This window comes from Sarcophilus harrisii, chromosome 1 (assembly GCF_902635505.1).
Source record: "Sarcophilus harrisii chromosome 1, mSarHar1.11, whole genome shotgun sequence".
NCBI classification, from domain to species: Eukaryota; Metazoa; Chordata; class Mammalia; order Dasyuromorphia; family Dasyuridae; genus Sarcophilus; species Sarcophilus harrisii.
The window spans coordinates 244,714,066-244,727,485 of NC_045426.1; positions in this window are offsets into that span (position 1 = coordinate 244,714,066).

Genomic DNA, 13,420 nt, shown 5'->3' on the forward strand with positions numbered 1-13,420 from the left:
ACCATATGATCATCTCAATAGATAAAAAGCATTTGATAAAAATCCAAATCCATTCCTAAAAAACATGAGGTATGGAAAATGGACTTTTCTTAAAATAGTCAGGAGCATATATTTAAAACCACGTAACATCATCTGCAAGGGGAAAACTGAATCTTTCCCAGTAAAATCTGGGTGAACAAGGTTGCCCACTGTCAATTATTCAATATTTATTAGAAAACTTGCAATAAGAGGAGAAAGTTAAAGGAATCAGAATAGGCGGAGGAAACCAAACTATCACTCTTTTGGATGATATGATGGATCTTAGAGAACCCTAGAGATTCTACAAAAAAGCTATTAGAAATAATCCATAACTTTAAAAGTTATTATAAATAAATCCCATAAATCCCAGCATTTTTATACATCACCAACAAAAACACAAAAGATCAAAGAGAAATTCCATTCGAATAACTGTCCAAACATAAAATTTGGGAATTTATCTACCAAAGGAAAGTCAGGAATTCTAGAGCTAAATTACAAAAAACTTTCCTACAAAAAAGTCGAAAACAATTGAAAAATATCAAATTCCTGGATGGTCAGAATATAATAAAGATGACAATACCCCTAAACTAATCTATTTATTTAGTGCTATACCAATCAGACTTCCAAGAAAAATTTTAATGATCTAGAAAAAATAACAAAAAATTCATATGGAATAAAAAGGTAAATCTCAAAGAATTAATGAAAAAATTAAAAGGGCCCCGGGTCCTAATCTAAAACTATATTATAAAGCAGAGTCACCAAACCATTTGGATTGGCTAAAAATAAATTGTTGATCAGTGGAACAGGTTGGGTTCACAAGACAGAATGCAACTATAGCAATTTAGTGTTTGACAAACCCAAAAACCTCACTTTTGGATAAGAACTATTTGACAAAAATTGTTGATAACTGGAAATTATATGGGGGTTGGCATGGACCCCAATTTAACACCAATACCAAGATAAGATCAAAATGGGTCCATGTTTAGACAAAAGAACGAGATTATAAACAAATTGGAGGAACACAGGATAATTTATCTCGATTGTGGAAGAGGAAGAAATTTTGACTAAAGACGAACAGAGACCATTATTACAAAACAGAAAATTTTGATTACACAAATTAAAAAGTTTCGACAAACAAAACTAATGTAAACAAGATTAGAAGGAAGCAAAAACTGGGAAAACATCTCCACAGTTAGTTCTGATAAAGGCCTCATTTCCAAAAAATATATAAGAGTGACTCTAATTTATAAAAACCAAGCCATTCTCCAATTGATAAATGGTCAAAAGGAATGAAAGAAATTTTCAGATGAAAATTAAATATTAAACCCATATGAATGTTCCAAATCATTAAATAAAAATGCAAATTAAGACTACACACCTGTGATTGGCTAAATGACAGGAAAAATAAATGATTGTTGAGGATGCAGGAAAACTGGGACACTGATAATTGTTTGGAGCGGAACGATCCCCATTCTGACAATCTGGTTATCCCCAAAAGTTATCAAACCTGTATACCCTTTGATCCGGTGTTTCTACTGGGCTTATACCCAAGGAGATACTAAAGAAGGAAAGGACCAGTATATCAAAAATGTTTGTGGCAGCCCTGTTTGTAGTGACTAGAAGCTGGAAGCTGAGTGGATGCCCATCAATTGGGAGAATGGTTGGGAATTTGGTATATGAATGTTTGGAATATTAATGTTCTGTAAGAAAGCCACAAGATGAATACAAGAATTGGAAATTTTTGAACTATTAATAAATGAGAAACAAGAGATCATTATATCGCCAACAACGATACTGTATGAAGATGTTTCTGATGGAAGTGGATTTTTTGACAAAGAGACCTAATTCAGTTTCAATTGATCAATGATGGACAGAAGCAGTACACCCAAAGAAAAACACTGGGAAATGAATGTAAACTGTTTGCATTTTTTTTTCTTCCCAGGTTATCTACCTTCAAAATTCTCCCTGTGCAACAAGAAAACTGTTTGATCTGCACATACATTGTATCTAGGAATACTACAACATATTCAACATATATGGACCTTGCCATCAGGGGAGAGGGGGAGGTGGAGGAAAAACGAACAGAAGTGAGTGAAAAGTTTAAAAAAAATTACCCTGGCATGGATTCTTAATAAAATTATTAATAAAATAAAAAAATAAAAATAAAAAAAAAATTAAAAAAAAGATTACATAAATGTTAAAAGGTACCAAATGCTGTAACATTCAGATGTTAAATGAAAGAGTCAATGAATTACAAATAGAAATAGATAGCAAAATTATAATGGTGAAGAATTTCAACCTTCCTTTCTTAGAAGTAGAAAAATCTACCAAAAAAAAAAAAAAAAAGAAGTCAATAGGTGAATAGAATCTTAGATAGCTAGATATAATTGATATTTGGAGAGAATCAAATGACAATAGAAAGGAATATATCTTTTTCTCACTGATACGTGGCATCTTTTCAAAAAGCTACAATATGTCAGACCATGAAAACTTTAAAGTTAAATGCAGAATTATTAAATACATTCTTTTCAGATCACACTGCAATAAAATTACATTTAATAAAGGATCTTTGAAACAGGTTATAAGTTAATTGGAGACTAACCTAATTTTTAAAAATGAGTGAGTTAAAGAAGAAAGCATGGAACTAATCAGTAATGATATTAAAAGAATAACAATATTGAGACAACATACCAAAATTTATGGAATGCAGTAAAAGTGGCAATCAGAGAAAAATAAATTTTTCTAAATGCTTGTATCAATAAAACAGAGAAAGAGCAGTTCAAGAAAATAAATACACAGTTTTCAGAAATTTGGAAAAAAAAATTAAAAATCCCCAATTAACCCCCAAATTGTAAATCTTAATTTTCCTTGGGAGAAAATCTTCCAACATAGACAAACCATTGGTTTATATGATTTTTCAAAAACAATGAAAAAAACCCAAATTACTAGTATTACAAATGAAAATGGTGAATATACCCACTAGTGAAGATGAAATTAAAACAATTATTAAGTTATTTTGCCCAGTCATATGACAGTAAATTTAACAAGTTAAGTGATGTAGAAGAATACTGTTCCAGAGACCTCCAGAAAACCAATCAGAAAAATAGGCAAAGAAGTAATCTTAGAAAACTCTACAGGAAATAAATGTGGCATTTATTCGTAAGCCAGGAAAAGTTAAAACAGAGAAAGAAATTATAGACTAATTTCAATAATATTGATACAAAAATCATAAATAAAATACTGTTGAAGAGACTACAATAATATCAAAGATTTTATATTGTGATCAAATGATATTCATAACAGTAATGCAGGGCTGGTTCATATAAAGAAACTATTAATATAATTTCATCAATAAGAAAAGTAACAAAAATTACATGATTATATCAATAAACTTTTGATCAAATGTAACACTCATTTCCATTAAAATTACTTGAAAGTTTAGGAATAAATAGACTTTTATTTAAAATGATAGGAAACATTTACTTAAAACTTTTAGCAAGTATTATCTCTAATAGATATAAGTTAGAAGTCTTCCCATTAAGATAAGGAGTGAAACAAGAATGTTCATTATCATTACTATTTTTCAGTATTGTAGTGGAAATGTTAGCTTTGGCAATAAGAGAAAAAAAATACATGGAAGAAATTAGAGTAAGCCTTGTGGAAACAAAACAATTCTTTTTGCAGATGATATGATGTTGGATTCAAAAAATTCTAGAAATCCAACTAAAAATTTGTTGAAACAATAACTTTAGCAAAAGTATCAGGACATAAAATAAACACACATAAATTATCAGCATTTCTGTATATAACCAACAAAGCCCTAGAGGAGAGATAATAAGATATAGTTCATTTAAAATAACCATAAACAGCACAAAATAAATGTGGATATACTTACTGAGATAAACCTAGAAATTATGTGAACATAATCATAAAGTACTTTATACAAATAAAGTCAGATTTAAAGACAATGATTCTACCTAAATTAATCCATTTATGTAGTCCCAGCTCAATTAAGCTACCAAAAATTTATTTAATTGAGGTAGGAAAAAATAATAAAATTCATTTGGAAGATCATAAAGCCTTGAAGACTTTCAAAGGATTAATAAGAAAAAAAAATAAAAGTGATCTTGCAGTGCCAGATCTGCAAAACTGTATTATAAAGTTGTAATTATCAAAGCTATCTGATATTAGCTAAGAAATAAAATGTTTGACTAGTGGAAGAGAATAGATATGATGCTGTATTTGAGAAATGTAAAGAATTTAACCTTTTACGAAAAAGAATTCACTGTTTGTTAACAATTGTTGAGAAAACCTGGAAAGCCATCTGGCAGAAATTAAGTACAGACCAATATCTTATATTTGACAAGACAAACTCAAAATGGACACGACAGACATAAATGGAGATATCATAAATAAACTAGTAGAACATGGAGCATATTACGTATCAGATTTATGGGAAGAAAAAGGATTTATACATAAACAACATATAGAGCATTACAAGATGTAAAATAAATAATTTTGATTATATTAAATTAAAAAGGGTTTGTGCAAATAAAATTAACGTGGCCAAGATTGGAAGGAAAACAAAAAATTGGACAGGGGGATTTTGTAGACAGCTTCTTAATAAAAGCCTAATATATCAAATATAGAGAAAACTTTGTTAAATGTATAAGAATATATCATGCCCTACTTGATAAATGATCAAAAGATATGAACACATAATTTTTGAAGGAAGAAAACAAAGCTCTTTGTATTTATATGAAAAAATTCTCTAATTGTTATTATTCTAATTATTATTAATTATAGAAATGCAAATTAAAACAACCTTGAGATATTGTCTCATACCTATTAGATTGCCTAAAATGATAGAAGGGGATGATGACTAATGTTGGGGGGAGGAATTGATTCAATAATTTTAGAAATCAATCTGGAATTATTTAATCTGCCTAACTCTACTCTCTCTTCCTTCTATCCCATACACCAATTATAGAATGAGCTTTTCATGTATTATCCAATTTAATTCAATGAAAATTTTCTAAGAGCCTATTGTGTATAAGATATTATAGTAGATGCTGGAGATAGAAAGTTAAAAATGCATTTAATTTTACAAAATACTTTTCATACTTTTTTCATATTCTTATCAATAACCCTTAAGAAGCTGGCCTCAGAAATATCATTATCCCACCTTACAGAAGAGGAAAGGAGCACCAAAAAGTTTAGTGATTTGCCCTTAAGCTAGGATTTGAGGGAACCTATTCTTATTCCAAATTTAGTCCACTTTCATCCAAATGCTGTTTTTTATCTTATCAAGTCCTCACTAATGATCCTTTATTGAATCAAATCTAACAACTAGAAATTGAGGCTCTTCACCAATAGGTCTCCATATATTATGACTTACTATATTGAAAGTTTTCCTTGAATGAGTATTGAAACTCCATGGACAGTCAGTTAGTTGTATTTTAATACAACTCTTGGCTGGCTTCACTGGGACCAGGAATAAGTGCATGAGAAATAAATCGACTAATTGCATTATTAATTGTAGAATCCATTGTTAAGTGTTCCTAACTTTTTATATACAGATTTTGGTACAGACAAGTGAAATTAATGCTCCTTTTCTCTATTACCCTCAACCCCCTTTTTTGGCTTGATTTTCCAATTCTAAGAACTCCCAAACTAGTTAAGCATAGGCACATGAACTAATGTAACTTAGGTAGCAGTGGTAAAGTTGAAGAAATCCTGGACTTGGAATCAGAAGACATGTATCAGAAGAAGGGTCAACTCTACCACTTAAATGCTGAATGACCTTAGGGTCTACTATGTGTTAGACACAGTAGTAAGCTTTATATAAATATTATCACATTTGATAACTTTGAAAATTAGGTATTAATCTCATTTTTCATTAGGGGAACTGAGGCAGAGTTTAATTGATACATAGTAAATATCTGAGACTGAATTTGAACTTTTCATCCTGATTTCAGGCCTAGAATTGTCACTGTACACTAGGGACATCTAACCCTCATATACCTTACCTCTAAAATGAAAGGTATAGACTAATCAATTTTTGAACTCTCTTCCAACTTTGATATCCCATGATTCTGATTGTATGTAGAGCTTCCTGTCAGATTGTTGCATTCCTTGAAAGTCAAGAAATAGAAGGAGGTGATAATATCTCAGCAATAACTAATGAGACAGGGACTTAAATATGGTTAGATGGAGCAAACTGGATAAAATATGGGGGATATTGTCCATGGCATAAGGATAAATTAAGGGTAGGCATATCAATAAGAAAATAATTATCATAAAATATTTATTCTATTTCTACTTTCTCTATGTGAGAAAGTACTAAGCTACTAGTTTTTGTTTCTCAGGAAATTCTGGTTATTCTATAATAAGAAGATATTGAAAGACATGAATTAGGCGTAAGGAGCAGGTGGGGCAGCTAGAAAGAATTTTGTGCTTATTAGTCTGATCAATTGTCCAGCTGCCTATGTGGCATTTATTTGTACTGAATTTTCAGATAGAGGAGATAAGGGGTTATAGGGGAAGAGGGAAAGTCAAAGTTTGATATATATTAGAAAAATAACTTCTATGATAATGAGTTTTAAAAATCACAATTGATTTGTCCAGAAAAATTCACTGTAAAAGACTTTGGTGGCAATAAATCTCAATCTCATATTTCTTTGTGCTTGTTTCTTGACTTAAAATTGATATAAATATTTTTTAAAAAACTTTTTCCTGAGAACCCCAAATTCAGAAAATCTTAGGTTTGCTAAACTCTTTAAGTGTAACTGTCATGTGAATAAAAGGATCACAAATCCTTTTAGCTAGTCACTTTTTTTTTTTGTCTTTTTTGATGAATAGTTTTTATCTACTTTTTCAGGAGGTTGAGTTGACTTTTGGCAGGGATTCATCAGAACTCTTGGAATGATTTTTTGTGACCATTTCTGTTAGAAATTTAAGGGGCTGTTTGAGTCCCATCTGATAGCCCTCCTTGTCTTGAGACCTTTTAAAGTAACATCACCCAGATTAACAGTTGTCACTTTATTTGTGATAAATTTCCTTTCTGTATGTCATGCAAGGTATAATGTAATCAACACAAAAGGACAAGAGCAGTAAACCAACTGAATTCTGTGGCACTAGGTTGATGAAGATGATGAATGAGAAAGAGTTGAAAATCAACAATTTTACTAGAAACCTGAAGCATAATATATACTTTTCTGGGAATAGGAGAGCTGAGGGGCCTGACTTTAAGAACCAGACACTGACATTTTGAGTATTCATTAGATTTCTACACAAAGATGTGAGGAAATAGTGAAGGGTGGAAGTCTATCTCTATTCTATCTCAATATTCCCCAATGTAGGCCAAATCAGATTAAAATGTAATTGATAAATATTTAACATAAAAAATAAAAATACACAAAAACATGGATACTATTACATTTTAAAACTAAGTCAACATGTGATCTGCAAGGTTCCTTATGTATGATTCATTTTGACACCATTAGTATAGTGGATTGAGCTGGCCTTAGAGTCGGAAAGCTCAGAGCTCACGTCAGCACCAGATAGCACAGGTTTTGGCCAAACAAGCCAAAACAAAACATAAAAGTAACCTGATCCTGGTTGCAATGTAGAGGAAAGCTTGAGACTTACATGTACAGGTGATAAGAATTGTTCAGTCTCCTTGCATGGATCCTTGAAAAATGTAGTTTTAAAGAATCAGTGCTAACAACTTCTCACATGGAAAGAGATAGAAACAGCTCTCAGAGACAAAGCAAAAATTTTTTAACTGAGAATTGCACTGGCCAAGGCAGTGAGTGGTAAAGGCAGCTATCTATATGCCCAGAGTAGTGACTTGGATGGGGGAGAGAGAAATTCTTGGAAAGACACATTAATTTAGAGAAGATGGGTAATGAGCAAACCCTGGCTCCATCGGGGATGCTGTCACCTTTGTCTATCAGGTCATTCTTCGTTTCCCAGGAAAGTCAATGTCTCTAATCTGTTAGACAAATAACTTTGGCATCTGAAGAACTGGAGCACTTATTTGTAAGATATCTACATTGAAGATAAAATAAAACCATAATGATTAAACAATATCAATCATATTTGAGAAATCTGTAAAAATATGTCAATTTTCACTTGCCTGACAAAAATATATGAATTAGGAAAATTAGAGTTATTTCCAACTTCCCCTTTATGTAACCTTTTTCAGTCCTTAGGATTGTTCTCATCTCATGTTCTCAGTTTCTTCAATACAAACTTGCTCTGGGGAAATGATATGGTAATCTCAGCCTCAGTAAAAGAATAATGACATATAAGGTTGAACGTGTTATTTCTACTCAAGGTATTTGCCTTTTTTATTTTTATTTTTTTAACAAAGATACAATTTTTTTTTTGATGCTGTTAAATTTGTCTCTAATAACTAATACACAAACTGCTCTCAAAATCCACTAAAATAGTTTATTGGTTGCTTATCTTTTAATTTTGACAATTTCTCAAATTCTTTCTTAAGTTACCTCTGGAGGTATGATTTTCCATTAGTCAGTGCCTCCATTCCATCCTACTCTTTCCTCTGGAATAGATGAGCTAGTCAGAGAAGCATCTATTTCCTATTTCTAGCTAGGTCCCAGTCTTTGAGAATAATGAATCCTCTGAAGTGGTCACATTATTTGAATTCACACTTCATATTTCCTTTGGATTGGAGCCAATTATCATATTTTGCATAATTATAATTTTGAATACATGTAATCACTTCAGGGGATTAATTATTCACATTAATCAGGACCCACATGTACCACACTTCTTTCCCATAAAGGTAGTCTAACAACTTATTTCTTTCCAGGGTGACTTTTTACCAAACTTTGTAAAATTAGTTAAAATTCATAAGAATTTTAAAAATAAATTCAATTAATTGAATTATGTTGTATTTCTATTCATTTTCTCTAGGGAAATGATATTTGGAATGGGAAGGACAGGTAAAAATAAGACTAAACAGTAAATTAAAACCAAAGATAAGAAAAAAGTTAAGAAACACACTTGACCAACTTTAATGAGTTGAAGTAAACAGGCCCAACCAAACCTATATCCTAAATTAGTGGAAGTTCTGTCTAAAAATGGTAATTTTAGCTGCTGTATTGATTCCTTTGGAAAGTTCATGGAAAAAAGGAGAAGTACTGGAGAACTAAAGAAGAATAAATATCATGATTTTTTTTTTAAAGATAGGATGTACAATCTATAGAATAGTGAATTTGATTTTGATTAATGGAGGAATATTTTTAGACTCATTATTAAAGAGGTAATTTGTTAGCTCTTGGAAAAGGGCAATTGATCACTAGTTTTATGAACCTGGGCAAGTTATTTATATTCTTTGTGTCTCAGTTTCTTCATTGGTAAAATTAAGATAAAGATAGCACCAAAATCACTGGATTGTGGTAAGCATCAAATGAGATAGTATCTATAAAGTATAAAGTAAACCATAAAGGCTAAATACATGCTGGCTACTGTTGTTGTAATTGTTAACATTATTATTAAAAATCATCATAGCTTCATCATGGCTGACTAGCAGTTTCCTTTTTGAAAGGGATTTTTTACTGTGATAATCCTAAGAGATTTTGGTTAGATAGTAGAATAGTTATATAGATTTGAAATTAATCGAATGACCAAATATTAAATGCATTCATTAATGAGCCAGTGTCAGTATGCAGTCAAGTCTCTTGTAGAGTCTGTTAGGAATCTATTTTTGGTTTTGAATTGTCCAACATTTTAATTAATCACTTAGATGAAGATATATATAGTGATTGCCAAATATGCATATGATGCATAAGTTGGATGGCATTTTAGATCTAAAAGAGCTTAATGGACTAGAAAGATGGGCCATGTAATAAAAATAAGTTTAATAAGAAATAATGAAATTCTAATACCTGAATTGAAAAAATAACTTCATAAATATGAAATGCTTATATATGACTAAACAGTTCTTTTGAAAATATCTAGGTTGGGAGAATGGGGAAGATTTCAAGATTAATATGGCACTTGGAAAAGCCTCCACAGAGGATTCTACTCTTTTTTTTTTCTTTTTTAAATTAGAATTTTCTTTTTTACAATTACATGTAAATTTTTTAAAATTATTAAAGCTTTTTATTTTCAAAACATATGCACGGATAATTTTTCAACATTGATCCTTGCATAGCTGTGTGTTCCAATTTTTCCCCTCCTTCCCCTAGATCAACCTATCCTTCTTTAAGACAGTAAGTGTTCAGAATGAGGGAAATTACATGGCTCTTGAGAGACCACATCTAAAGATTTGTGGGCACCACATTTTAGTGGTTCAGAATGAGAAAACTACCACTCTAAAATGCATTGCCTTGTTCAGACCACATCTGGAAAGTACAAGGTACTATATTTTAGATGACATATATAAGCCAATGCCCTTTCGAAGTGATTAACCAGAATCATAAGTAGACTAAATACACACACACACACACACACACACACACACACACACACACACTTCTGGCTGATAAGTTGAAGGAAATGGTGTTGTCTAACTCAAAGAAGAAAAGACTTGCCTATATATGGGGGGACATCTTCAAGTATTTTATGGTTTATTCTATGGAAGAATGATTAATTTAACTCCTTTTGGTTCTAAGGGACAGAACTAGGAACAATGTGTTAAACTTTCAGAGAAAATTTTAACTTAATGTTAAGAGAAATTTGTTCGAAAAGTTCTAACATATAATTCCTTGGGCAGTAGTACATTCCTACTACTCAAAGTTCTTTGAAAAAGTTTAAATGGAGGTAACAACTTTGTTATAACTCCTCCAAAATCTCTTCTTCAAAAGAATTTCAGACCGTGATGACCACGTTAGCACCCTGGATATTTTAGAATCAGCCGGAGTCAGGATCAGCAAAAGTCCTTGATCTTTATTCTTTTTGGACATGAACAGAATGGTGATACGAAGTGAGAGGAATTGTGACACGAATCCGCCAGGAGTGACTCTGGCTTTCTTACTCCACCCTCTAAATCCTGCCTCAATCTTTCTATATGCCAAACAGATAAAACCTGCACAGAGTAGTGGGCAGGGCCATTCTTTCTCCAAGAATATACTAATAAATTATTGTCTATTATTATTAACTGGTAATTAGCCTTAAGTGCTTGGACCTCTGTGCATCAACTCAGTTTCAGCCCATTACACCAGACTAAATTTCCAGTGGCAAATTCAAGAAAAATTCATAGTGAATCATTTTTTTTTCAGCCCAGGGTAGCTTAGGAAGATAGACAGTGAAATCTATAGATAGTAGCATGGGGGCCAGGCAAGAGTCAGCTGCATAAATGAATGAAAACTGTATCAGACTGTGGCAATGGCCGTAGTGGTGGAAAGCAGCCTACCAGGAATAGAAGGGAACTGAATACATCGGGAGAAAGAAATTCTGTACTAGTACTGGGAGTATGAACAAGTACCATCTAGCAGTAATGTCACCTATTACTCTGTTCTGGGCTGAACAGAAGTGGTCATGATAGAACAGGGGCACTATCTCGAGGAACAGAGGATAATCCAAGAAGACAATAAAAATACTATATTGAAAGAATTGTAAATGTATAGTTGCCCAGAAAGAAGTGTGAAAATAGCAGTAAGGCATAAAAGATATAAGCTCAGACCAGTAATGTTCTCCAGAGGTAAGCAGAACCCAACTCTACCATAAAGTTAAAAGTCAAAAAGTAGGCTGGAAAAATAAGCAAACACCAAAGTAAACAAATAAATAATCCAACTGTAAAAAAGTTACTATGTTGATGGGGAAACTCAAGATGCAAACTCAGGAGAAAAATTACTTGAAAACATCTACAAGCAAAGCATGAAAGAAAAAAAATGCAGGTTGTACATAAACCCAACAAAAATTACTAGAAGAGCTAAAAAAAATTTTTTTTTAAAGGAGAGGAAAAAGGTATTTTAAAAATCAAATGAGTAGTAGAGAAGAAATTGGGGAAAAGAATGAGAACAATGCAAGAAAAGCATGAAAAGAGAATAGCTGCATTAAAAGCACACAAAAATTATTGAAGAAAATAATTCCTTAAAAATCAGAATTAGCTAAATGATGAATGGAGCAGATTATACACACAATATACAGAAAGAAATGAACACAGTAGGATGGTATGTAATAAACCCAAAGATCCCAATGCTCTATCTATGTCACATTTATGATTTTTTGAAATATACCCCTGAAAAAACAGATTTTAAAAAATTATGGTTTTAAAAAAGTTTAACAATTCTCTGTACCGGAGCATTGTGTTTCAAATAGAACTATTTGACTATTCCTTTAAACCTAAATCACTTTGGCTTTCATTGAATGGCCAATAATAGTCCCCAGCACAAAGTTTACTATGATGATCATTGGGTTCTAATTGTTCAGAGTTGAGTGTTTCTCTTCTGGTCAGAAACTCTGAGAATCTTTCCCTCCCAGACTGGTACTTTTGTGATGGTAAACTGGATCATCTTTTGTCTTACTTAGCCTTAGTCACTGAATGAGTATAGCCTCAGATAAACTGAGACCTGGGAAAGATCTTAATTTAAGGTTACCAATTACATCCAAGAGCATGGCCAGTCATTTTGACTCTTGTCTTACTACTCGACTTCAATAACTTTGGAGGAGAGAGCGAGACTAACAACTTTGTGCTGCTCTTTCTCACTTAAATACAATTCACTTGCAAGTCAAAATATCCTCTCATGATGTCATTGTTCCTCTTTGAGAAAGAAAGATGAAAAGCAACTATGAAAAAATGAAGCAAGAAATAATCAAAGAATTGCAATCAAGAATAACTTTCCTGCAAAATAGCATAATCCATTGGAAAATGGATTTTTAAAAATGTAATAAAGGGCTTTTAATCACTGCTGATAAAAAGATAAGAGCTGAGTAGAAAGTTTGAAAACAAGTATCAAGAGAAACCTAGAAGTGCAAATACATTGAACAAACTGTCTGGGAGCATATGATGATAAAGTGCTTGTGTTCCAATAAAGGAGAAGAGACAAGAGTCCTTTCAAAAACTTAATATTCTTCAAGGGTAACTGACAGAGTTACATAAGATAAAAGGAGAAATCAGATTGGATTTTTTTATGAGAGGAAATAAAAGGAAGGAAAAAGAGATGGAGGAAGAAAGGAGGAAGACAGCAGTAGAATTTGTTCTCATAAACTGTAAATGGTAAGAATGTATAAGCATAGAGGAAGGAATGAAAAAAAAATAGGTACTACATGAGCCTCACTCATCTGAATTGGACACATGAGGTTTGAGCCCACATATACACAATCAATGAATATAGCCAAATTATAAGGAAAATAATTAACTTAGAAAAATATCTAAAGCAATTTAATCTGATAAATGAATGATATCCAAGATATATAGGGAACTGAT